Source organism: Dasypus novemcinctus, chromosome 25 (genome assembly GCF_030445035.2).
Source record: "Dasypus novemcinctus isolate mDasNov1 chromosome 25, mDasNov1.1.hap2, whole genome shotgun sequence".
Lineage (NCBI taxonomy): Eukaryota > Metazoa > Chordata > Mammalia > Cingulata > Dasypodidae > Dasypus > Dasypus novemcinctus.
The window spans coordinates 27,746,901-27,773,025 of record NC_080697.1 but is presented as its reverse complement, the minus strand read 5'-3'; the positions used below and the strand labels follow the sequence as shown (position 1 = coordinate 27,773,025).

Sequence of the window (26,125 nt, the reverse complement as noted above, 5' to 3'; positions counted from 1 at the left end):
CCCCCCATCCAACAACCTAAACCAGGAACCCTTCCTTATTATATTGTCAAAAGAGTTTTCTCAACATTACAGTTTCAATCATGTACCCACCAATCTCCCTGTGTTCACCTGCTCCCTCCCCCAACCCTCCCCCCAGTTCCATGGATTATCTGACCTATCCTCCCAACCCCAGCCCCTGTCAAGACTGCACTGCCCAACTCAATAGTATCCCAACACTATACTCTTGTCACATCCCTTCACTGCACAAACTAATACCTCTACCTTATCACAGGTTTCACCCATGTGGGTGTTGGCACACAACCTTCCTCTCCCTTCCTAGTTCTTGTAAGCCCCAGATTCTAGCTCTCTGAGATGGCTCAATTTAAACATGGTTAGTAGCTGTTTTAATATTTGTATGCTAGTTGTAACATATGTAACATCCATGTGTAAAAAAGACCATTAGTAGGGAAGGGGGGAAGATGGGAAGGGTGTTGGGTATATGGGAGCCCCCTATATTCTGTATGTGACTTTACCTTGACCTAAAACTTCTTTGAAGATATAAGGGGGAAAAAAAAGGTAAAACACTGAGGAAGAAATGGGAGAGATTGCCATTCTACATACAGGACAATACCTATTACAGTGATGAAAGGCAAAATGTTAAAAAAAAATTATTATTCATTTTTTAATACCCCAATTTTTAAACTTCATTTTATTTTCTCTAAATTATTATGTATTTTATTTCTAATGTTTAAGCCTATCATTACTATTTCATTTTCCTATTAATTGAATTTGGCAATATATTAAGCTTCATTTTTGAAGAAGTTTTGGATCTCAGAGGGTTCAACTATGGCAGGAGAGGAACATTGGTGTGGGGTGTCATTGATGTGGGATGCATAGGAGGGAGTACACCTGGGTATGCATATAAGGTATATAGATATGTTTGGATGTTCATTGGGTATTGGTACAGTGGGTAGAGATTCACATGACAACTGAGGGGGTGCTGGGTTCCCAATCTGGGGAGTTCTGCCACATTCCCCAATGGAACAGCACCAATCCCCTAAGTGCAGAGGCAATGAACAGAGAAGATGGATGGTCTAATAATGGGCCCTTGATACTGATGACTATGCTTATGAGCCTGTTGGACTTGAAATTTCAACTTGGCCAAGTATTGCAGGGTGCCTAAGAGTTACCTCCTAATCACCTCCATGTTGCTCGAATGTGGCCACTCTCTAAGTCAGCATATAAATGTATTACCTTCCCCTCAGCATGGGATATGACTCCCAGGATGGGCCTCCCTGGCGCTGAGGGATTACTACCAAGCACCAGCTGGTGATGCAACTGGAAAAAAGACCTCAAATAAAAAGGGGAAATGGTAAAGACAAATGAGTTTATATGGCTAAGAGATTTCAAAATGAGTCAGGAGGTCATCAAAGGGATTGGCTTATGTACCTCTCAGCGACATCTCATAGACTGCCAAAGGAGATACTATCCCAGGTAGTGGTGCTCCTGAAGGATACAGAAATACCCAGGTCCTATGGTAATGGCAGATGGGTCCAGAGTTTGGTGCCTTGCCAGTGGGCCCTACTTTGGAATTTGTGCTCCTGAGTGTGACGGAGTTGGACTCAGATGTGACTTCTCTACACATGCCTCTTCTGTCCCTTTTACTGAACCTGTGGTTGGCACTGGGGTTGATATATGCCCAGGAGACTTGAATCTCTGGGCTGTCCATGTGCCATGTGGTCCCTGAGCCTCAGTGGAGTTGCAACACCTACTCTCCAGTTCCTTGGACTTACCCAGGTCAGCTGACAGGGAGGTAAAAATAGACAACCACCACACCAGGGAACTGAGTGTCTATAGCTGCAGTCAGGAGAGTACCATCCATCAGCAATGTGGGATCAAAGGCCCCTCTCAAAGTGGAGTGGGCATCACCATCCCAGGGTCCTCAGGATTGGGGAATAAAATATGGACTAGAGTGGACTTACTGGTATTCTACTATAGAATTCTTGTGACTCTAGCAATGGAAGAAATTATATCATTGATGTGGAGACAGTGGCCACTGGAACTGCTCAATGCAGGGAGAGGGAAAAGGAGGTGTGATGTGAGGACATTTTCAGGACTTGGAGTTACCCTGAATGATATTGCAGGGACAGATGTAGGACATTATATATCCTGCCTTAACCCACTGAATGGACTGCGAGAGAGTGTAAACTACAACATAACTATAATCCATGCTGTGTAGTAGTGCTCCAAAATGTATACATCAAATGCAATGAATGTACCATGCTAATGAAAGAAGTTGTTGATGAGGGAAAAGTGGGGGATGTGGGGAGTGGGGCATATGGGAATCTACTACATTTTTTAATGTAACATTTTGTGTGATTTATGTCTCTTTTAAAAATAAATTTAAAATGTATTTTAAAAAATAAAAGAAGCCACTTGTAAATTCACAGTATAAATAATATTAGATGAGTATTAGGTAGGCTGGACCATGGTCTCCCCAAAAATATCTATGAGTGTTACCTTATATGGCAAAAAGTTAAGGATTTTGAGGCAATTCTCCAGGGTTATCCATGTGGGTCCTAAATGCAATCACAAGGGTCCTTATGAGAGAGAGGCAAGAAGGTCAGAAGAGGAAATAGGAGATGTACTAACAGAAGAGGGTGGCGTGATGGAGAAGGAGTCACAAGAGTCAAGCATTGCAGGTGGCCTCCAGAAGCTGGAAAAGGTAGACAAAAGATCCTCCCTTGGAGCTGCACGAAGCCTGTCAACAATCTTAATGTTAGCTCAGTGAATTTGATTTTGTACTAACGGCCTCCAGAATTGTAAGAGAACAAATTTGTATTGTTTTAAGCCGTCCCGTTTGTGGTAATTTGTCACAGAAGTCACTGGAAAGTAATATGAATACAATTTGCCTACTTAAGAAAATAAACAATTTAAAACATTTAAAATGCATCTTTTTATATGTAAATAATCAATTGTAATTCACCATAAGCAGGAGCCCCTTGGATGTTTGAATTATAAATCATTTTAAGATATTCATAAAACCAAAATTATACTAGATCAGATTTTGCAAGTCCAATTTTGTTTCGGAAATATGGTGATTTTTTAAGGTAATTTAAAAAATCTCTATTTTACACTTGGTCTAATTCAGACTGAACTCCTCTTAATGTATCTATGAAAGAAGTGTACTTAGTACATCTGACACAAAGACTAATATTTTTAACAAGGAGAAAATAATTAGCAAATCAATTAGTATTACCTTCACATTCATTTCCATCCTGATGGTAGGTTATTTGTTCAGTTACTGATTTTGGTGGTGGTTGGAGGTGTCTATATAGAAATATATATCTTTTGGCACATAATGTAACTTAACAACTTTATGCATGATACAAATAGCTTGTAATTCTAAATCTTGTGATCTAGGCAAACATCATGTATTAACCATTAGCTTTTGGAAAGGAAAAAGAAAGAAAATTCATGCGTTGCTCATCATTTTTCCCTGAGAAGGAGAAGATATGGATTTCAGCTTTGAAATATTTCTTCGATGCATTTGTGCTTTGGGGGTAATTGTTATTCACAAGCATAATGTTTATCACACATATTATCTTGCTGGAATGATCACCCACTATACAAATTACTATTTGGAATAATGACTGTTTTGATTGTATCTCTTTTGCCAATGAACATGGGTTTGAACAATGTGAAACAAAAATCTAATTGACATAAGCTAAGATGAAAGTCATGGCTATCATTAGGTATTTATCCACCTGCGTTCCAAAGTTCATTTAGTACTAGGTCAGGCAGAAGAGCACAGACAACCACAACCTACTAAGAATGATGTTTCCTATGAACATCGTTTTCCTGTGACAGGATTGCCAGGTTTTGTAGGCACCAGGGTGGGGCTCAAAGGATCAACGGCTACAGCCCCTGGAACTATAATATGTACAGAAGATAAACTTAAATATAAAACAGTGACAGAATATAAGAAACTTTAGTTTAATAACACAGATTTGGAATTGGAAAAGCAATTGGTGGTATCAATGGTGTAGGGGGAGGGAGTAGAGATTTAAGGCTTGAAGTGAGCTCCTATGGATTGACTTGTGTCCCCCAAGTCCTAATGCCTGATCCCCTGAATTTGACCCTATTTGGAAAGAGGATCTTTGAAGGTGTTAAAATGAGGCTCAACTGGATTAGCATGGGCCCTCATGCAGTATGACTTGTGCCCTTCTGAGAAGGGGAGAATTGGGCACTCACTGACAGGCACACAGAGGGGAAAATGCCGCATGACAGTGCAGGCAGAGAACTCCGCCGAGTCACAGCTGGAAGCCAAGAGAGGGGCAGAGAAAAATTCTTCCCTACAGACATCAGAGAAAGCACAACCCTGCTGACACCTTGATTTGGGTCTCCAGATCTGTGAGGCAATAAATTTCTGTGGTTTTAAGCCATCCAGTTTGTGGTACTTTGTTATGACACACCTAACAAATGAAGACATGGGCTTTTGATAGAAAGAAGGCAACATGAAGTCAATTGTGGTGGGATGATATATGGGAACCTTGTAAGATGATATGCATGCTTCTTTTGTAAGTTCACAACTTTTATTATACACTTACTGTTTATGTATGTGCATGCATGAATGATATACTACAATAAGTTAAAATTTTAAAAAAGGCCCCCAGCAAATGAGAGATGCTCTCCTCTCTGCACGCTGAGGAGGAGGAACATCCCCAGAGCCCATCTGTTAACAGCCTAGGCTGGTGCAATCATACAAAGTGTCCCTTTTAGGATCCAGTTTATGTCTTTTGCTTGGGATTGATGTTTAATTTGGAGTTAACATACTCTTGAGCTGTATTACATAATTTATTTCTTAACTTGTCACAGGACCTGTTCTGGGCAGGGTCAGCCCCGAGGTGTGATTTTTTCTCCTCCCGCTAAGATGGCTCCCTCGTCTGTTTTTGCTCATTGTTTGCGCTCCCTTTTTGCTCATTTTCTGCTCTTTTCTTTTTTTGTGTGTGTTTAGGAGGCACAGGGAACTGAATCAGGGACCTCTCATGTGGGAGGCAGGTACTTAACTACTTGAGCCACATCTGCTCCCCGCTGGGTGTGATTTTTGTCACCCCGTCTGGATTGGGGAACACTATGACCAAGTCTTTTACTTCTGTTTTGTCCTTCATCACACCTCGTCCCGTGCTAGGGATGCACCAAAACCTGAAATGATCTACAAAGCCAGGTTTGGGTGTCAGTGGAAGGATTTGGTGGAAGTTTAATAATAATCTGCACAGGAAAACTTAGGAAGATGGGGGTAAGGGAAAATTATTATTTCCTACTATTCAAACTTTCATTCTTGCTCTACTTCCATATTCTTGCCTTCAAATCACTGCTAAAGACTCCATGTGTCCAAAGACAGGTAAGTAACTGCCCTAAAACAGACTAGGACGATTTCTAGAACAGCCAGCCATGTGATACTTTAGTGGTAAGCGGCCTCTGATGCTTTTTTGGCTTCCATTCTACCTGGGGAAAAAATCTCAAAGATCCACTCGACTCTGAGGCCAATGGACCAATATGTGAGCCTCTTCGTGGGCAGCATGGGGCTGCTAGAGTGTTGGTGATGGATGACAAAAGCCATCAGGAGCAGACTGATGCAGAGTTCAGGCATACTCTGTTTCTGCACATGGGGCCAAGACAGGGGTTGCTCGGGCGGGAACAGCACCGAGCCTCCCTGAGTGAACTCACCTGCAGATCTGGAAGCAGACAGCCTAACAGCGACAGCAATCTGCCCTGACAATTTGATCCAACAGGCATAGATGGGGGCTTAACCCACTGTTCCTTCCTGTGATTATCTGGTAGCCCAATGTCCAGCAGCAAGGAACCCTTCTTACCCTTTTGAAACACTTGTCTCTTGCAGAAGGAGCATTGCCCTTTAGATCATAGAGTCACAGTCAGTGGATGAAACAGAGACTCTTGCCCTGTGCCTTCTAAGCTCATAGCTCTGCCATTAAGCTATACCACCTTCTCTATCGCCTGTCTCAGCGAATCCAACTGCTGTATGATCTAGAAAACTCTTTCTCTCATTTTCTCTTTTCCTTTTCTTTCTCCGCTTCTATTTGCTTTTAGAAGTTTCAAGTTCCAGATGCACTTGTTAGGAAATAGATCAGAAAGGCCTGAAATACTTGGGCTGGGTGGATCCTATCACTTATGAACACCTTTGCCTCCAGGACTCACTCCTCCCTAACAGCTGGCAACTGCAGCGGGAAGATGGCTGCCGCGTCGGAATCTGGAGAAGCACAGCTGTCTGGGTGGCACAGCTGATGGGCTGGCTTCCCACCATGAGAGATAGCCATCCCCACCCTCACCCCCAGCTCACATGGGACCCTGCAGCCCATCTCTTCTCTCCTCCTGTGGCTTCCTCCACCTGCACTTTAGCCAAGAATGAGTGGAAAGGCTCAGAAACTGCATCACTGTTATATGACAGTCACTTAAACTCAGGGGCAGGCAGAGGTGTGTGTAGAACTAGAGAACCTTCCTGTCCATGGACTGTGTCTCAGTTTCTCTATCTGAATCATCTTCATAAAACAACTTAATGCTCTCAGAGCAGAATATTTAGAATATGCTGAAAATATGAAGGAAAAAACCCACCTAAAATTCCACCATTAGCATTTTCCTGGTTTTGTTTATCCTTTACATAACTGAGATCACACTGCATAAACAATTATATATCCTGCTTTTAAACAATAACCTTTTCCTTATTATAAACATAATATATGGTCATTATGTAACACTTAGGAAATTCAAACACAAAAAGGGCATGAAAAATGACTTCTTAATGCTCCATTGAAAAATAACCAACATTAATATTTTTTCAAACACAAGGTCTCGTATTTATTACTGAACCAACTTATGTATGCAGAAGCATAAAAACAAAGATTAAAAATAGTTTTTCCCCCAATAAAATAAGTCCAACTGTTCAGAATGGGTGACCTTTTCAACTTGATATAGCAATATGCTGGTGACCTTGGAACAGCATAAACGTGTGTCACCAGATGTGTAATTCCCAGGTAGCTTCTTCAACAATGTCTCCTCTTGGAGTTTTACCTGATTTTATTGCCAGTTTTCATTCAAATCCATTGAGGAATGGGGTGACTCTGTTTGTTTTTCTTGCCCAGGAACTGCTTGATTCTAAAAGTCTTATAAAAAGCCATGACAAAGCTGGGAGTCGAACATACATACAACATTGGCTGATGAAGAGAGAGAGAAAAAGAGAGTGATAGAGACAGAACATTAATATTTTGATGAACACCTTTCCAGTTTTTAAAAAAGCATACTATATCCAAATAATATACAATGGATTCATATTTTACATACCTTTCTGTAACTTTCTTTTTTCATTTAATTCAACATGAACAATTTTTATACCATTAGAAGATCTATTGCCTCATTTATAATGGTGGCAATGGAGGAATGTACTATATTTCATTTACCCAGTTCATTACTGTTAAGCTTTTGGTTTGTTTCAAATTTCTTCCTATTATAAACAGGGTTAATTGTAGCTAAATATTTGCATTCCTCTGTTCTGCTTAACTCCAAATCCCCTGGACGCAGTACCCTCTTAATTTAAGACACGATTGAGTCTGGTTATATACGTGGAAGTGCTTTGAGAAATATATATGTTGGAGAAGCAGATATGGTTCAAACAATTGGGCTTCCATCTATCATATGGGAAGCCCTGGGTTTGATGCTGGGGCCTCATGGTGAAGACAAGTTGGCTCGCACCATGGAGAGCTGGAGCAGCAAGATGACACAACAAAGGGAGATAGAGAGGAGAGACAGTAAGAGATGCAGCAGACTTGGGAGATGAGATGGCTCAAGTAACTGAGTGTCTTTCTCCCACACCAGAGGCCCTGGAACTGGTCCCCAGTGCCTCCGAAAGAGAAAGATGAGAAGAAAAGACAAGCAGACATGGAAAGAACACACAGCGAATGGACACAGAGAGCAGACAGCAAGCCCAAACAACAAGGGTGTGTAGTTGGTGGGGGAGAATGGGGAATAAAATTTAAAAAAATAAAAATAAATAAAAATAAATAAATAAATAGATTTTTTTAAAAAAGTGAGTCTTCAAAAAAATAAGAAATATATGTGTTGATGGGCACATTGGAAGTGTCGTTATTGTTTGCCAGTTAATTCACAGAGTGGGTGTCATGGGTAGAAATGGGGCATGTACTAAGCAAAGAATAATAATAAAAGCAAACACTCACATAGTATTTCCTGTGTGCCAGGCACTGTTCCAAGTATTTTTTAATCTTTACAATGACCCAATGAGCTAAGTACTATTGATTATTTATCTTTCAGATGAGGACTGAGGCAACAAGCAATTAAGTATCTTGCTCAAGGTCTCAGAGCTAGGAAGTGGTGGAGCTAGGATTCTAAGCCAGTCTGGCTTCAGAGTCTACATATAAGCCTCTCTTCAAAAGGTAGGACCTGACAGCAGGCCACGGGAAAATGTGGGGGTGATGGTGGGGTGGGTGTGAAACAGAATTTCCATCACCCATGGCATCCTGTGTAAGAGTAAGAGGGGGCTGACAACCATATTTTAAGGGACAGCAGCCTCAGGCTCAACCTCAAAGAGCGCAACATCTTAATAATAGCAAGAAGTTCTTTTTTTTTTGTTTTAAAGAGTCATCTTTTAGCGATATGCATTGAATATTGAGAGATAAAATTACATGCTGTATTTTGTTTGCTTCAAAACGGTTTGGGGGTGGGTGAGATAATGAATGGATGGGGTATAAGTGAAACCAAAGCAGTCATGAGTTGTATTTGTTGAAGCTGGATGGTGGGCTATTTCTTCTCTTGTATTTGTTTGAAAATTTCCACACTAAAACGTTTTTAAAAATAAATGGGGAGGACAACCAGCAAGACGGTGGTGGAGTAAGGAGATCCTAGAGTCAGCGCCTGCTACAGGGCAGTTAGCAAACACCCAGAGCCATCTGGAGCTAGCTGAAGAACCTGTTTGGGCGCTCCAGGAGGCCAGAAGAGCATCCTGCAGCATCCTTGAAGGAATGGAAGGAGGAGACTGCCCATGTGCAGAGAAGACTCATGAGTAGAGTGCTCCATACCCTGGAGGCCAGTGCCCAACCTCCACTGGAGGCACAAGCTGCCTCGGGAACTGTTCTGTGACTGGAATTGAAAGCTCTACTTCCCAAAAAAGGGGGAGGAAGAGATGGCCGGGCACCAACTTCAGCTACTGATGAGTAAATTCAGCAGGCTAAAGTATAATCCTGAGAACAGCTAAAATTTGAGCCTAAGTCAGAAAGAGGCCAGTAGCCACCATCTTAATTCTGTGCCTGGCATGAGCAGAAGCAGAGAGGACTGAAAATCACAGTGCTGGTGGGGACCGGCTTCTTTCCATCCAGACCAGATTGCAGCTCTAGCCAAGGCCCTAGTGCCACCTCCAGCAGTAAGGAAGCTGCGGGGACCTGCACCAGTCCCTCCAGAAAATTACCAGCCAAGCCCCAGAGGCCAGTGATTATCCTACAATGGCAGCACAAGCCACCCCAGGAGCTATTCTGTGGCTGGAATTGGAAGCTCCATTTCCCAAAAAGAGGGGAGAAGGAGATGGTTGGCTGTTGATTTTGGCTACTGATTACTAGAGTTGGCTGGCTAAGATAGAACCTAGGAGCAGCTGGGGTGTGAATCTGTCCAGGTCAGAAAGAGGTCAGTGGCCGCCATTTTAACTCCACCCTCATCCTGAGGGGAAAATAGGAATGAAAATCACAATGATGGTAGGAACCAGGCTTCTTTCATCCGGATCGGCCTGCAGCCCTAGACTAGGCTTCAGCCCCACTTCTGGCAGGAAGGAGGCTGGTGGGCCCTGCACCAGCCTGTACAAGGTAACTGCAGGTACCTTTGGCTGGCACAGACTGAATAATCAGAAGTCTACCAGGACAACTGCGGTCATCTTGGACCCACACTGCATAGATTGCTGCCCACAATGGCACTTCCATTCCCGCCTCAAGCAGGGGGGAAAGGGGCATGAAGCTTCATCAGTCTCTCTAGGTAACTACAGTCTAGGCCTGCACGACTTGGATTATTCCACACAGCTGTTATGCTGTCCCTACCCCTGGCAAAGGAGAAAGATGGGAGAAGTTTCATTGGTCTCTGGTGTAATGAGGGTATCTTGAGCCTCCACAGCTTATAGCACCAACTATATGCTTGGCTCCTACTGCACAACCAGCAAAGGAGAAAGGGCAGGAAGCCCTAAACTAAAGAGAAAAACTGAACCCAGAATAAATACTCTAGCAAGCCAGAAGCCAAGACACAACAAAAAATTACATTCCACACCAAGAAACAGGAAGCTATGGCCCAGTTAAAGGAACAAGATAAGCCTCCAGATGACATAAAGGAGTTGAGACAACTAATCATAAATGTTCAAACAAGTCTCCTCAATAAATTCAATGAGATGGCTAAAGAGATTAAGGATATTAAGAAGACACTTGATAGCACAAAGAAGAATTTGAAAGCATACATAGAAGAATAAATAGCATATCTTATGGGAATGAAAGGTGCAGTAAATGAAATTTAAAAAACATTGGAATCATATAATAACTATTTGAGAGACAAAAAAACGGACTGGTGAGCTTGAAGAAATAGCCTCTGAAAGTGAACATACAAAAGAACGAATGGAAACAATTGAACAAGGTCTCAGGGAACTAATGGACAGCAAAAGGCATGCAAACATACATGTCATGGGTGTCCCAGAAAAGAGGAGTAGGGAAAAGGGACAGCAGGAATATTTAAAGAAATAATGGTAGAAAACTTGCCAGCCCTATTGAAGGACGTAGATATCCATGTCCAAGAAGCACAAAGTACACTCATCTGAAAAAATCCGAATAGACCAACTCCAAGACACATTCTCATCAGAATGTCATATGCCAAAGACAGAGAATTCTGAGAATAGCAAGAGAAAAGCAATGCATAACATATAAGGGATACCCAATAAGATTAAGTGCTGATTTCTCACCAGAAACCAGGGAGGCAAAAAGACAGTGGCGTGATATATTTAAGATACTACAAGAGAAAAATTTCCAGCCAAGAATCTTCTATCCAGCAAGACTGTCTTTCAAAAATGAGGGCAAGATTAGAATATTCACAGATAAACAGAAATTGAGAGAATTTCTAAGCAAGAGACCAGATTTTCAGGAAATACTTAAAGGGTGTGGTAGAGCCACACATCAGAAAAGACAGGAAAGAGAGGCCAGGAAGAGAGTCTAGAAATGAAGATTACATCAATAAAAGTAACTAAAAGTGTCAGAAGAGTGGTGAAAATAAAATACGACAGATAAAACTCAAATAGTCAGGAATAAACTTAACCAACGTTGTAAAGCACTTGTATTCAGAAAACTGCAACTCAATGCTAAATCAAAAAAGGCCCAAATAACTGGAAGAACATTCCATGCTCATGGATTGGAAGACTAAATATCATTAAGATGTCAATTCTACTCAAATTAATATACAGATTCAATGCAATCCTGATAATTCCACCAGTATTTAAAAAAAAATCAAAAACATGATTATCAAGTTTATTTGACAGGGTAAGGCGTCCTCATTAGCCAGAAACATCATAAAAAGGAAAAGCAAACCTTCATCTCCAGACTTTAAATCATATTACCTAGCTATAGTGGTAAAAACAGCATGGTACTGACATAAAGACAGACACATAGACTAATGGAACCAAATTGATGGTTCAGAAACAGACCCTCACATATATGATCAAGTGATTTTTGACTAGCCTGTCAAACTCTCACAGCTTGGGCAGAACAATCCATTCAACAAATGGTGCTGAAAGAACTGGATATCCATAGCCAAAAGAAGGAAAGAGGACCCCTATCTCATACCTTATCCAAAAATTAAATCAAAATGGATCAAAACCTAAAAATAAAAGCAAGAACCATAAAACTTCTACAAGAAATTGTAGGAAAATATCATCCAGACCCAGTGGTAGGTGGGGAATTCTTAAAGGAGATAAGAAGAGGACTGAAATGGACTAGTGATGTTTAATGTATGTAGAAGTTTTAATTAGATTTACAGTAATAGAATGGAAATGTATTGAGTGGATGGTAACAAATAGTGATTAACAGCTATTTTATAAATGGGGATGTGACTGAAAATGGTTGTCTAGGTAAGTAAATGCCAATTGACAGAATGCTAGAAAATAATCTAGTAACTGAATAGCACAGTAAACCATGAGGTGGATTAGAATTGTTGATGGTACAGATGCGAGTCCTTTGTGAGCTAAAGCAAATGTATATCACTACTGCAGGATGTTGGGAATGTGGAGAAGCATGGGAAAAATACACCCGGAGTGACCCATGAACTGTTGTCAGCAGTAATAATATAATATTCTTGCATCTATGCCAAAGATGTACTGTGTTGATATTGGGGCGGTATGGAAAATTTAAGCCAAATGTACACTATGGACATAGTAACAATCAGATGATATTATCTTATTTGTAGCAAATGTTCCACCACAGTGTGGTGTGTTGAGAGAGGGATGTTTTTTTGGGAATTCTGCACATGTGCATGATTGTTTTATAAGTTTACAACTTCTTTCATAAAAATAGATACTTAAAAAGTAATAATAGAGTGGGTTGGGAGAAAAACATACCAAATGTAAGATAAGGCTTATAATTAGTAGTAAGATTTTGACAATATTCTTTCATAATTTGTAACAAACATCTCACAACAATGCAAGGTGTTGGTGGAGCATTGATGTATTGGAGCCCTGTATGATTTTATGCATGTTTGCTTTGCAAGTTCATAACTTTTACTATAGACTTAATTGTTTATGTATGTTCAAATAATAGGGTGGGTTGGGGAAAAATACTTTTGTAGGTAGTAATATTTTGACAATGCTCTTTAATCATTAGTTGAAAAGGTTTAACAACAATGCAAGGTATTGGTGGTAGGGTGAGTTATGAGAGTCCTGTATGATGTCATATATGTTTGTTTTGTAAGTTCACAACTATTACTATACCCTTATTGTTTACATATGTTTATGTATGAGTGATATACTTCAATAAATTAATTTAAAGAAAATGAGTGGGGCACCTCAAATCATAAGATGGCTCATTAATGCTCTTTGTTAGGATATTCCAATATTCCAACTCCAAGTGAAAGTTTCAGAGTAGAATATACAAACAAATCAAATTCGTTATTGCAGCTTTCTAAAAAGCTTCATCAGTGTCAATTAGGCTGCGTAAATATCCCTTAAGGGGTTAAATCCTCCTGTGAACCTGTGGAGTGAACATTATGGTTTGTTTGTTCCTTCGAGGATTGCTATTTTTCCTCTTGAGTATAGGAATGAGCTGTGAGGGATACAGCTGAGTTTGTGGAGAAAATATACACCAAATCAAAGCTTAAGTGACAATACAAGGTAATAGTTGAGCAGACAGTCAGTTGCCATCCTTCTAGGAGGCTAAAGCAAGGGAACAGGTTGTGCCTAGATCACCACTGTCTCCCTTCTCAAGGCTGAGCACAGTTCAAAAGGGAGGAAGGAAGGGGGTGGGGAAAAGGGGACCCATCATGGAGCTGTTCTTTTTTCCCCAGTCATCATCTTTTGCATCCAGGGAGTCATCCAGTCAGACTGAGCCTGAGGCAGAGGCAGATGCTGCCAGCTCCCACCATCCCCTCATCTATTTTTATCATCCCGGGCCCTGCTAGATTGTCCACTTTGCTAAGGCAGGCCTACTTTCCAGGTCGCTGAACCAAAGAGAGAGAAAGTACCTCTCCTTCCACACTTTCCCTCTACCTAAAGGACAAAAGTTAAGACAAACAGGCTGCTTTGTCTTTCTTCAGTGACTTAATGTGCCAGGAAGAATAACAGGGTAAGGGGATATACGTAATCTACTCCAAAATGTTTTTTACCCTATAAGAAATTAGCAGAAAACAAAGCCCCCTAAAAGGTGAGGTGGGCTGGGCCCAACGACAATGAACCAGCAGCAAAAACCTCAGTGTTGCTATGGAACGTTCCAGTGGTGATCACGTGTCCCTCTCCTCCCAATAGAAGCTTAATGAGTTTCCACTCGCCCCCACACCCCTGCCTGCCCTCTCCGCTCCCTTTAAAGACAGGGTTTACTTCCTGATTTAACTCATTGTGATCCAAGCCAGGATTCAGGGTCAAAAGGAATACTGTAATTAGACCTCCTTCTGGATTTCTAACAAGGCCAACTGATTAATACGCCTGATCCTTCCGGCTGGGAGGCAGCAGGAGAGGGCCGACCAGACGGCGGTTCACGAGGCCGCGCATTCGTTCCCCCCAGGCCCCGCCGGGGCTCTGGTGGCGCCCCCTGCCCACAAGTGCAAAGGCGGTCTGGGGTGCTGTCGGCATTTGTGCCGGGTTGGGGAGACGAGAGCGGAGGAATTAAACTCTCTGTGGATTAAAGAGGTTGCCAGCAGGGTCCCTAGGCGCCTTGAGAATTAATTTCCATTTCGCATGACCGGGCACACCTCTTGGCATAGACATGACAGAAATAAAAGAAATTTAAGTTCTCCCTGCTTTCAACCGATCCTGGGAAACAGGAAGCAAGAGGAAAAAGTGGCAGAAGCACTCAAATGCCCAAGCGCCCCCGCAGACACCTGTATCTGAAACAAGGCGCATTGAATGTGGTGTATCCAGGGCGTTCTCTATTGATGGGCATGGAAGTCCTTGCAGTGCCCATAATTTTCAACCCGGATTTTACTACAATTAAACATAACCACCTAGAACTTTCTGGGAGCGGTCTCCGATAGCTCAGGGTTTATCCCTTTAATCTCTTAATCATTTTTACATTGTTCTTGAGCTTTTACAGGGAGGGGCCCTGCCTTTATTCTTTCCTTTAAAGGCCTGTCTCAAAGAAGTTCTTCACCAAAGCAAGCTACGAGTTCCTCATTGTCTATGAAAATTTGTTTTCTAGTTTATGTGAAAGGGGGGCTGAAGTTATTTTGTTGATAGCAAGGCCAAATACTAGCTAAAGCCTGACCTATTATCTCCAAAACTAATGTAAGCTTAGAAGCATTCCTTTTTTAAAAATGCAAAATCAGGAATGAGATTCTCTTCGTTTATTCCACAGGTCAGATGGAATCTGGAGAATTCTGTTAATGCTTGGGTTTCAGTTTAAAAAAGATATTGACTATTTTACAAAATTTCCAAAGGAGAGATCAGGATGTGGAAAGCTCTGAAGCCATGTCCAAAAAGGAAGATAAAACTGAAGAGGGATATGAGACCCATTTTCAAATCTCTAAAGGCCCATGTAGGCTCTAAAAGGCAGAACCAGGACTAAAGGGGGGAAATTACAGGGAGATAGTTTTGGCTTTATAGCAAGAAGAACTTACTAGTAGTTGAAATATTTAAGCCTGGAAAGAGCTCAGGGAGATAGTGACTGCAGTGACTACTGCAAGCAGAGGTTGAACAGCCACCCCCCACCTCAGACCCCACCCCCAGGGGAAATGTTGCAAGGGGGTTCCTGCATTGGGTAGGAGTTAAAGCTAAGGCTCTATTGTTCTGTAATTTCTGAAATGCAAGTTCTATACACACAAATAGGATGAGGGAATACACTAAAATTTTTCAGTGACTTCTTAGAAATATTTAGACTTTTTGTTTGTTTATAAAAACGAAAAACGAATTAAAGCAAACCAGTGCAAACTATGGACATTTTTCTAGGTTTCTATCAGCATTTTGATTTCTTGTCTCTTTGTGTTCCTCTTAAATTCAGATTCCATTTTCTTTCATTTATCTCTTCTTGAATTTCATGATATTTTACATTCTCTTCTCTCTCTTTTCTCTCTCCTTTCCATGCAGAGGGTTTTCATTTGTGCCTTGGGTGGGAGGGCTTTGTAACATACTGGAGAAATTTAAGGTCCGGCTATTTGTGACATGGCTAGAGCAAAAAATCCATAGTATTTTACCAAGACTAGTATGAGCTTACATATTCTTTCTCTCTCTTTTCCAACCACTATCTTCTGGTCAGGACCACTTCTAGGTTTAAGAAAAAAATTCGATCATATAGAAAATGCTTATAATATTGTAAGTAAAGAAAAAAAGCAGAATTGTCAAAATGATTCTAGAGGGAAGCAGATGTGGCTCAAGCGATGGGGCTCCCGTCTACCATATAGGAGGTCCAAGGTTCAATTCTCGGGGCCTCCTGGTGATGGCAAGCTGGCCTACATATTAAGCTGGCCCAAGCGGAGAGCTGGTCTGCACGGAAAACTGGCACAGCAAGATGATGCAAACAGAGACACAGAGGAGAGACAATAAGAGACAGAGCAGACCAGGGAGGTGACCAAAGAGATTGACTGCCTCTCTCCCACTCCAGAAGGTCTCAGGATCAGTTCCCAGTGCTGCCTAAAGAAAGAAGACAAGCAGACACAGAAGAACACACAGCGAATGGACCCAGAAAGCAGACAGTGAGTGCAAAATGAGGGGGGTGGGGAGTAAATAAATAAATCTTAAAAAAAAAACAAAAAAAAACCAATTCTGGAGGAGTAAATATGCAAACACAACCAAACAAATGTTGAAACAAAGAAGGCATAATGAGGGCTTTCCACAATACTAGAAATGGCAGAAATCATCAGCTACAATAATTAATACAATGCTTGCAAAATATAGACACATCAACTAAAACAGAAGAAAGTCCAGAAACAGACTCAATTCAGTATGTAAGTAAAGAATCATTTGAGATCATTAAGAAAAAGATGGCTTAGTCATGAAATGACTAACTCTTGGGAAAAAATAGATTCCTGCCTCTGCCTTTATACTGGAATAAATTTCAAAAATAAAACCATGGAAGTATTGGAGAAAAGTATAGGTGAATGTCTGTATAATATTTGTAAAAATGACTTTCTTAAAAAAAACAAAAAATCTGAAATAAAAAGAATTGATATATTTACTAAAAAGAAAGTCTATATGCCAAATACACAGTAAAATGTAAAGGTAAATGGCAAAACAAAAGGGAAAAATATTAATGACATATGAAAAAGAGTTAATATCATAATATATATGATACTCATACTAATCACTAAGAAAAAGAGGAATGCATCCACCAATAAAAGATGGAGCAAAGCACATAAATAGTAAATCAACCAAGAAGAAATAAAATACAAATGTCTGGTGAAAATACGACAATTTAGCCTAAAAACCAATGGCAAATGAAAGCTGAGATACCAATTTTTGTCTATCAAATAGACATTGCTTTTTATTTTAAAGTAAGTGTTTAGTGCCAGCTACAGTATGGGGAAGCAGACATTTTCAAATACTGTTGTGTGAATGAGTTGATTGAACTGGAGGTATTTTGGCAATATTTCTCAAGAGCTTTGAAATATTCAGTCTTTGACAAAGTCCATGTATGGGATTTTTTTCCTAAAGAAGTAATTACTATTGTGTGCCATTTTTTAGCTATAAGAATTTTTGTTACAGCCTTGCTTATAGTAAGTAAAAACCAGAACCAACCTAAAGGTTTAACAATAGTGGTTGGTTAAATTAAGTTGACATGTCCATAGAATGTAGTACTATGCCGACATTAAAAACTTGGAATGATATTTAATTACATGGGAAGAAGTATACAGCATATATTTCTATTGTTGGAATAATTGTAGTTTATTTATTTTGTTCTAGTTAGATGACCTTTTTGTTTTTTTGGTACTGGGACGGGGATTGAACCCTGGAACTCATATGTGGGAAGCTGGCACTTAACCACTGAGCCACACAGGCTGCCCTGAGTTGGTTATTTATTTATTTTTCTTGTTTTGGGGAAACACTAGGGGCCGAACAAGGGACCGCACCTGTGGGAAGAAGGTACTCAACTGCTTGAGCCACATCAGCTCCCCTTAGTTTGCTTTCTAAATATTGGAATAAGCTTTGGGTAAAAGGAATGAGATTATTATTCTGGAAGATTAAAGGACAATTAGGGGAAACGGACTTTGGCCCAGTGGTTAGGGCGTCCGTCTACCACATGGGAGGTCCGCGGTTCAAGCCCCGGGCCTCCTTGACCTGTGTGGAGCTGGCCCATGCGCAGTGCTGATGCGCGCAAGGAGTGCCGTGCCACACAGGGGTGACCCCCGCGTAGGGGAGCCCCATGCGCAAGGAGTGCACCCATAAGGAGAGCCGCCCAGCGCGAAGAGGGAGCAGCCTGCTGAGGAATGGCGCCGCCCACACTTACCGTGCCGCCATGCCGCTGACGACAACAGAAGCGGACAAAGAAACAAGACGCAGCAAAAAGACACAGAAAACAGATAACCGGGGGAGGGGAATTAAAGAAATAAAAATAAATCTTTAAAAAAAAAAAAAGGACAATTAGAATTGTGGTTTCAGGATGCCTTGATGTTTCAAACCATATTCCTAGACACATGGCAAAGCATTCAGCATCTTGCCTGGAGAACCACTCCTGGACACCCTCTGTGTTTTGAGAACTCTGAGGTAGAGTAAATGACCCACAATGTCCAGAAGATTTGACTGAGGTGTGCAGTGTAGATGCTCATGGTACTCCTGGGAACTCTCTTCTCCTGTCAGAAGTTGAGCCCATGACTGTCAGGTGGCTTCTGCTAATCTCCTCCAGACCTTCAGCTGTGTAAGCATTGAACTATAAATCAGGTCAAATATAGTGTTGCTGTTTGCACTCTAGTTTAAAGGAAACTTACGTTCATGCCCTCCCCTCCCTCCCCTCCCCTCCCCTCCCCCTCCCCTCCCCTCCCCTCCCCTTCCCTTCCCTTCCCTTCACTCTCTTCTCCTCTCTTCTCACTTTTCTTTTCCTCCCGTGCTCCCCTCTCCTTCTCCACTCCAGGCCTGAAGCTAATACATTTGAGAGAGTAGGACCTCTTTAAGAAAAAAGGAGAAAGAGAATTATGAAATCAAATTTAAGCACAGGACCTTGAAAGGGATCCACGTAAATGAAGGTCTTAACCTTAAACTTCATAATCTAACTTTGATCCTGAATTTGGTTGGTTTTTTTTTTTTGACATTCTCTTTAATTTCTTTTCACTTTTTGTTACATATGTATGTATTCCTAAACTATATTTAATATTGTTTTACATGTTTTTAAGTTTTATATAAATGATATTCTCCGTAAGTTTTTTACTCAAATTATATTTTGGAAATTTATCCAGGTTGATATATATATCTTTAGTTTTTTAAAAATTGATATATATATATATATATATATATAGTATTCTTTTTTCAGAGATTTATTTACTTATTTCTTCACCCTCCCCCCACTGTTTCACTTACCATCTGCTCTCCATGTCCATTCTGTGTCCATTCATGTATGCGCTCTGTGTCTGCTCATCTTCTCTTTAGGAGGAACCGGAAATCGAACCCAGAACCTCCCATGTGGAAGAGAGGCTCTTAATTGCTTGAGCCGTCTCCACTTTCTACCATTTTGTGTCTCTCATCATGTTTCCTCTTTGTGACTCCTTGTTGCATTAGCTGGCTGCACCAGTCCATCGGGTCAGCTATCTGTCTTGCTTGTCTTCTCCAGGAGGCACTGGAAACCAAACCTGGGACCTCCCAAATGCTTGAGCCACATCTGCTTCCCTATATAGTATTCTGTTGTGTGACTACCAGAATTTATCCATTCTCTTGTTGCAGTTTTTCAGTGAAAAGAAAGCAGGTTATAAAACAAAAGCAGGTTGTAAACATACATACACATACATATGCCACAAGACAATTAAATCAGTCTCATTTTTCTGTCTAGGTCAATAAAACATAATTTTTTACAAACTCCACAAACAATATTAGGAATTTGGTATATGACAGAGGTGTCATTGCAAATCAGTGGGGGAAAGAATGGCGTATTTAATAAACAGAATTGAGAAAATCAGCTTCATGTAGACAATATAAATAAAACCAAGTCTCTATCTTATATGATAAGCAAAATTAAACTCTAGATGAATTAAACACTGAAACCCTCAAAATAAAAATTTTTAATTATTAGAAAATACAGAAAAATATAGAAAAAGATATCATTATGAGCCCGGGGAAAGGGAGAGGTGTAGACAAGTCACGGAAGGCAAAAATCATACAGAAAAAAAAAAAAGACTGAAAATTTTAAATTACTAATTAAATTTCATGTGAATTGTGAAAAGAACTCTTATCACAAAAGATACCTCAAACAATGTTAAAGGCAAGATGATCCCTGGGAGAAAATTTTGCAACATATATAACCAAGAGTTAGGGTAAAGGATATACAAGAAAAAGCAAAACCCTTGAGAAAAAGAAATAAAGGATATGAATAAGCAGTTCAAAATAGAGGAAATTCAAATGGCCATAAACATGCAAGAAATTGTGCAAACTTTTTTTTTCAGGTAAATACTAATTAGAACAATTAAGAGACACTGTTAACACCTACAGCAGAATGGTCACATTGAAAGGCTTGGTAGGTGCAGAGTTGTTGAGCTTGCTGGGAAGCAGAATCTTTCACACTGTACTTTCATACTCTGAAATGACTCAGCTGCCATAAAGGGCATAGCTTCTGACCCCACAGTTTCCTCTTACAGGAATTTAGAATAGAGGGACATGGGAAAACATATATAAGATTTTTATTGCAGCATTGTTTGTAGTAGTGAGAAACTGTTAGCCATCCTAAGTGTCCATGAAAAGGGAAGAGGCCAAATAAAATATAAAATATTGGGAGCAGATGTGGCTCAAGCAGTTGAGTACCTGCCTCCCATATGGAAGGTCCCTGGTTCAGTTCCTGGTGCCTCCTGAAAAAAAAAAACAACAACAAACAAGCAAAACAAATGAAAAAACAAACTCAGGGAAACCAATGTGGCTCAGTGGTTGAGCACCAGCTTCCTACACATGAGGTCCTGGGTTCAATCTCTGGACCAGGACACCTTAAAAAAAAAGAAGAAGAAATAAGTATGAAATATCCAGCAGTTAAAAAAGTTAGATTGGTATATATATTAACACAGTTAGATTTCAAAGACATTGTTCAGTTGAAAAACAATATTTATGGTATAACATCTCTTATGTAAACACAACACACAAAACACATTGTATGTAATTATGCACAATTGTCATGAATAATTATACGTAATATATACATACAAATTCTTGAAGGAAACACAACAAAGCCATAAGAGTGGTTGCTTGCCTAGATAGGGAGAAAAGCCTCTAGATTATGGGAGGTTTAATGTTCTAAGTTTGTTAAAAATGTATCTCTTTTTCAGTTGAAAATTTTGAAAGATAAAATATTGGAAGGATGTATGTTCATAGTTCTATTTCTTGGAACTGAAAGTGTAAGTGATTTTTACTTTGTTCTTTTTTTCTTACTGCTTTTTCTTAAGATTTCCATAATTTTAATCCGTCACATTTGTAAAGAGAAAATAGTTATTTCTAAAGGATTTGCTGAAGGTACTTTTTTAAAAATTAAAAGTTAGTTTCCAATGACTTCAATATGCCTTACTGCTCCTGCTCCCCTACATACCACTGTGTTGGGAAGAGTGGCAGGTTTTATTGCAAAATTAGATAAGTCCCCAAAGTTTGGAAGTATAGGAAAAAGTTTCCAAGATTCATTAGCCAAGGCTGGCCAGAGATTTCTTATGTCAATGGGTCTTCCACTGTATTCACCTATGTTCTATAAACCAGCACACTCCTGGTATTTGACTTACTGATGATAAATATTTAACTGCAGTTAAACAGAGCTACCTAGTACTTTCTGGGAATGAGTCTTCTCAGGTAGCTGAAAGTTTATTCCTTTAATCTTTTCATCATTTTTACATTGTAATGATTTGAGTAGAAATATTTCCAGAATATTTTACCTGCTTTCCTACCTTCACTGAACACTGAGTCTCTATTTCCAGCTTTTCCAGCTTGACCATTTCCAAAGACTGCTGCTCACTACACGGTCAGTGCCCGTCTACAGCATCCTCTTTCTTTTGAACCTGCTATGGGGCATCATAGCATTGAACCACCATGGGGCCAGAAATGAACTTTCTGAAATAGTTTGTAAAATAACCACTGTGAGGGCTCACACTAAAAGGATTCCCTGGGTAAAGAGCACAAGCTTTATGGCACCTATTTTGGCTATTTCAAAACCTTTCTAAAAAAATAAACAACTTCCTTCTGTTTTGGGTGGTGTTCTGAAGAGCAGATTCTCAGGTCTGGGAGTGGTCCAAGGTCCAGAGGAAAGAACAGCTTCATTTATTGCTGAACTGTGATTTGACCTCTATTAAGAGGTCAAAGAGTTTGCCATTGGCACAGGCCTCTTGCTGTAGAAACGAGTTGCCAATAGACGAGACAGTTAAATAACCCTAAGCTGAGCCAATAACTGGAGTCAGGCAGTATCTGCTGGAGGATTTTATGGTTTTATATTAGAATTTCCTGAGATGCAGCAAGTGATTATTAATAAAACCTCTGTAAGTAACAACCTTATCCAGCTGAGAAAATGAGGGCCCAAGGAGGTTTGTACGAAGACGGGTTTGTAACCTTTGGCCAACTCGGCAAAACCAGAAGGGAAAAGGGCAGGGGGAGTATAAAACAGAGGAGCAAAGTTAATTATCACAAACATGCACTTTTATTATCTATGCATCACTTCTACTTACGACAGTAACTGGGCAGGAACGCAAAGGGGTGGGGATTCACGACTAAATTCCAAGCCCCCGAATGCGGGTAGTTATGGCTCATTAGATGTTATCCAGTAGTTAGGGTTGTGATGACCAGACCTAATGAAAGCACATAGGCTAAAAGTAGCAAATTTCTTGAAGAAAGAGGGCTCTCGCTCTAAAGAGTGCAGGGCCCTTGCAGGTTGCTCCTCCGACGTGTATGTGCAACTAGAACTCGTAGTTCATCTCTGGCAGATGCAGAGCAAGTGATGGTTCCCAGTGAATTGATGTTTCTGCGTGGAAGATACCGTGAGAAAGGAGATCCCAGGACAAAGCATGGGAGTCAGGGATGGCTGAGGCTGTGTCTGTCTCGTAGATTTTCTGCCTCTCTGAGCCTCCATCTCCTTTCAGTAAATGGGGAATTTTGCTCTTTACCTGGCCTGAAGACTATAAGGCTGAAATAAATTATGCTCAGGAAAAGACTTAGCATTATTTGAGGAAAATGGGATTGTGTTAGGTTGAAGTATAACACTGTCTTTCCTGAAAGGTCTAATCTTGAATGGGAGAATCAGGAAAACATCTATGGCGTTTTAACAGGTCCTCTTTAGGGTGAAGTTCAATCTGAACACTGGCTACAATGATAGCCGTTTTGGAACACCTACTGCCTCAGGAGGGCATTGTGAATGTGCCTGGGCTCCTGGAATATCAGTCCTGGAAAGAGCCTTAAATATAATCCCCTTATTTTATAGATATAGAAATGAAAACCCAGATAGGTGACAGGACTTGTCCAAGATCACACAGCTACCCCCAAATCCAGGTCTTCAGATTCTAAGCCCAGTGTCTTTCCACAGAGTTTCTCAAAGCGCCCTTATCTCATATTGTACACCAGAATCACTGGGAGTGTGAGTTGGGGGCAGGAGAGGAGAGATGGTGGTAGAAGTGAAGAGAGTTGTTAAAATGCAAATTCCTGGGTCCTTCTCCAGACCTACTGAATCGGAATCTCTGGGATTGGTGCCTGGGACTCAATATTCGAGCAATGAGTGATTCTTATGTAGTCCTTCTTTATTTCACCAACACCTTGACGTGTTTGCTCTTAAATGATCTACGTGGAGTAGCGACCATTTATAAAATGTTTCTTGAAGAACATATCCCGCTAGTTGCCACTTGACAAAGTCATGCCCTCAATTCTCTACAGGGTATCATTATTAGCTTAGTGTCCTTTAAACCAAAATCGTATAGTTGAAATTTTTGAACAAGCAAAGAATGCTCATGAAACAGACATACCTCCCGTTTTCCTTTAAGACCCTTTCTTCCTTCTGGGTCCCAAAATGAAAGGACTGATTTGCCTTGGCAGGTCACTCCCAGCTTATCTTACCGAACCCACCACCTCTCCAACACATCTGCTTAGTACATGTGTCTCTGGCCTGAGAGCAGATGATTACTGATACAGGGCTGAACCCACCCTCCCCCTAATCAACAAAAAAGGACCCAATAAGTCCATGGGAGATATATGTAGCTGAGATCTCTCCCAGAGGAGCCTCTTGTGAGGATAAATATTGTACACAAACAAGCGATGGGTAGGTCAGCAGCTTCCTCTTACTGTCCACTAAGGGCCCCTTCACAACATTGCCAGCTGTGCTGGACACTGCAAAGCAGAAATTAAACTGAAAGAGAAAACATCCGAACCCAGCTGGATCCCTGGTTACTCCATGATGGCTTGAGCACAGGGAGGATTTGTCCCTTGGGTGGCCATGTACCTGTTTGCTCCCCCACCCGCCTCCCCGCAGGGCCCCCACCTGACACCAGACAGCCCAACTGGAGAGAGAGGCTTTGCAGCTCTCTCTTGCTGACAGGTACAGGTAGCATGCAGCAGAGACAGAAGCTGAGCTTTGAAAGGGCTCCAGCAAGGAAAACCAATAATTAAGAGAAAACCTTCAGGTCGGCAAAACCTCAGGGAGTGGTAGGACTGGACCACAGGAGTTTCCTTTGAACTGTAATTATTTTATCTTATTTTTTAAACAGTTGTCTTTGGGTTTGAAAAGAGCTAGGAAAGGGCTATTGTTATAATTTCTTTGAAAGTTGCTTCAGAAAACAGAGGTGGAGATGCTAAGGGAGTAGGGGCATGGTATCGCCAATACCCAGTGCAGTACCTAGCCCTTAAAAGGTGCTCAAAAAATGATTTGTCAAACTTCACTCGGAGGACACATGAGTCGAAACATCAGTCAGGCTGTAAATTGAAGATGGAAGCAAATTGTTATGTGGGAACACGGAATATCCCTGTGTACTTGGATAAGTGCTGTTTAGTTCATGGTGTGAGTGAATCTCTCTTTCAGATGAACCACTACCTATAAGCAGTCCTGCTTTCCTGGTGTTTCTCTCAGCAGCCTCCTGCCTGCCTGGGTACTCTGAGCACAGCCTTTGTAATTCAGCTGAAGCAGTCAGAATCTCCCTGAGCCATTCCGCCTGTGGGAAACCCGAGGACTGAAGAATAAATATCTCCCGTATCAGAAGAGTTGGTAATTGAGACCTTGACAATCAACTGTACTTCCGGAGTTCAATAAATATTTGTTTGAAAAAACAACACAAAATTATCTAAAAAGTGGTTTCTCAAATGAATAAGCAACTACTTGTGTGTGACCATGGCCACTTCCTGCTGCATAACATTCATGAACACCTCTTGGTGACTTACCATAGTCCATGATTCAGGCCATGGAATTCCAGACTCGGAGAGCTGCTCTGACTTCTCAGCGGCTGGTTCATATTTATCAAACTCATGAGATTAGTGTGTGAAACTAGAATGCCAAGTTATCCATTACTTTACAGTGAGAGATAAATAACCAAAGTCCATGGGCTCAGCACGTTCCCCTTCTGTAGGCCAACCCTCATGAAAGCCAATGAATGACCCAGATGGAGTTACCTGTTGAGCATAAAACCAGAGGAACTAGAGGAAACAGACATTACATGGACTTAAAACAAGTAACAACTTTATACAACCATCCAGCCAAAGGCACTTGAAATACTGGCTTACTGTTGACTGTCACGATCCCTGCCTGTCCCAGCATTAGAGAGACTAAATGCTCACTCAGTCTTTTGCGGAGGTTGACTCTGTGTGACTCTCCTGCAACTGCAAGACTCCAAAGCCCTTTCAGGCTAACCCATTTTTCTTCTTATTTTAAAAACGGAAATGTTACTACTTTCAGTCTTTCAGTCAGATGTTAGGGACTTGGGCATCATCCTCTCTCTTTCAGGTGACTAAACAGCTCTCCTCAACTGTATGTAGACTTTAGACCTTAACGCTTGGAGAAAAGCTAAATTTTCCTCATCACCAAAGTTGTGAGGGCACAGTACTGTAGTCCTTGGAGTACTGACTGACAGCAGTTATAAACCAGGTTCCCAGAGAAGTTCAGTTTAAGGATTTTCGTTTTGTTTAGCTTTTCCCCTACACTCAGTTCTGTGGTGTATAGTACAAAGAGCTTAGACGGCTGTTTGTCAAAGCCTCTCCTGTAATCTAAGGGGACACAGATACTTAGGAAATTTCTCACAAGGGGAGCTCTGAGTGGAAAAGTAATGTACACTTGGCTTT

The 26,125-nt window shown here is 40.9% G+C and overlaps 1 long non-coding RNA gene across 1 annotated transcript; it reads right to left on the bottom strand.

Moving 5' to 3' along the window:
• Positions 1-6,807: 6,807 nt before the first annotated feature.
• LOC131275931 (uncharacterized) lies at positions 6,808-25,300 on the bottom strand. Its single transcript, XR_009183392.1, has 3 exons — positions 25,232-25,300; positions 19,226-20,832; positions 6,808-7,211 (listed from the first exon to the last, which is right to left on the bottom strand). It is a non-coding gene; the product is annotated as an uncharacterized lncRNA (long non-coding RNA).
• Positions 25,301-26,125: the final 825 nt, after the last annotated feature.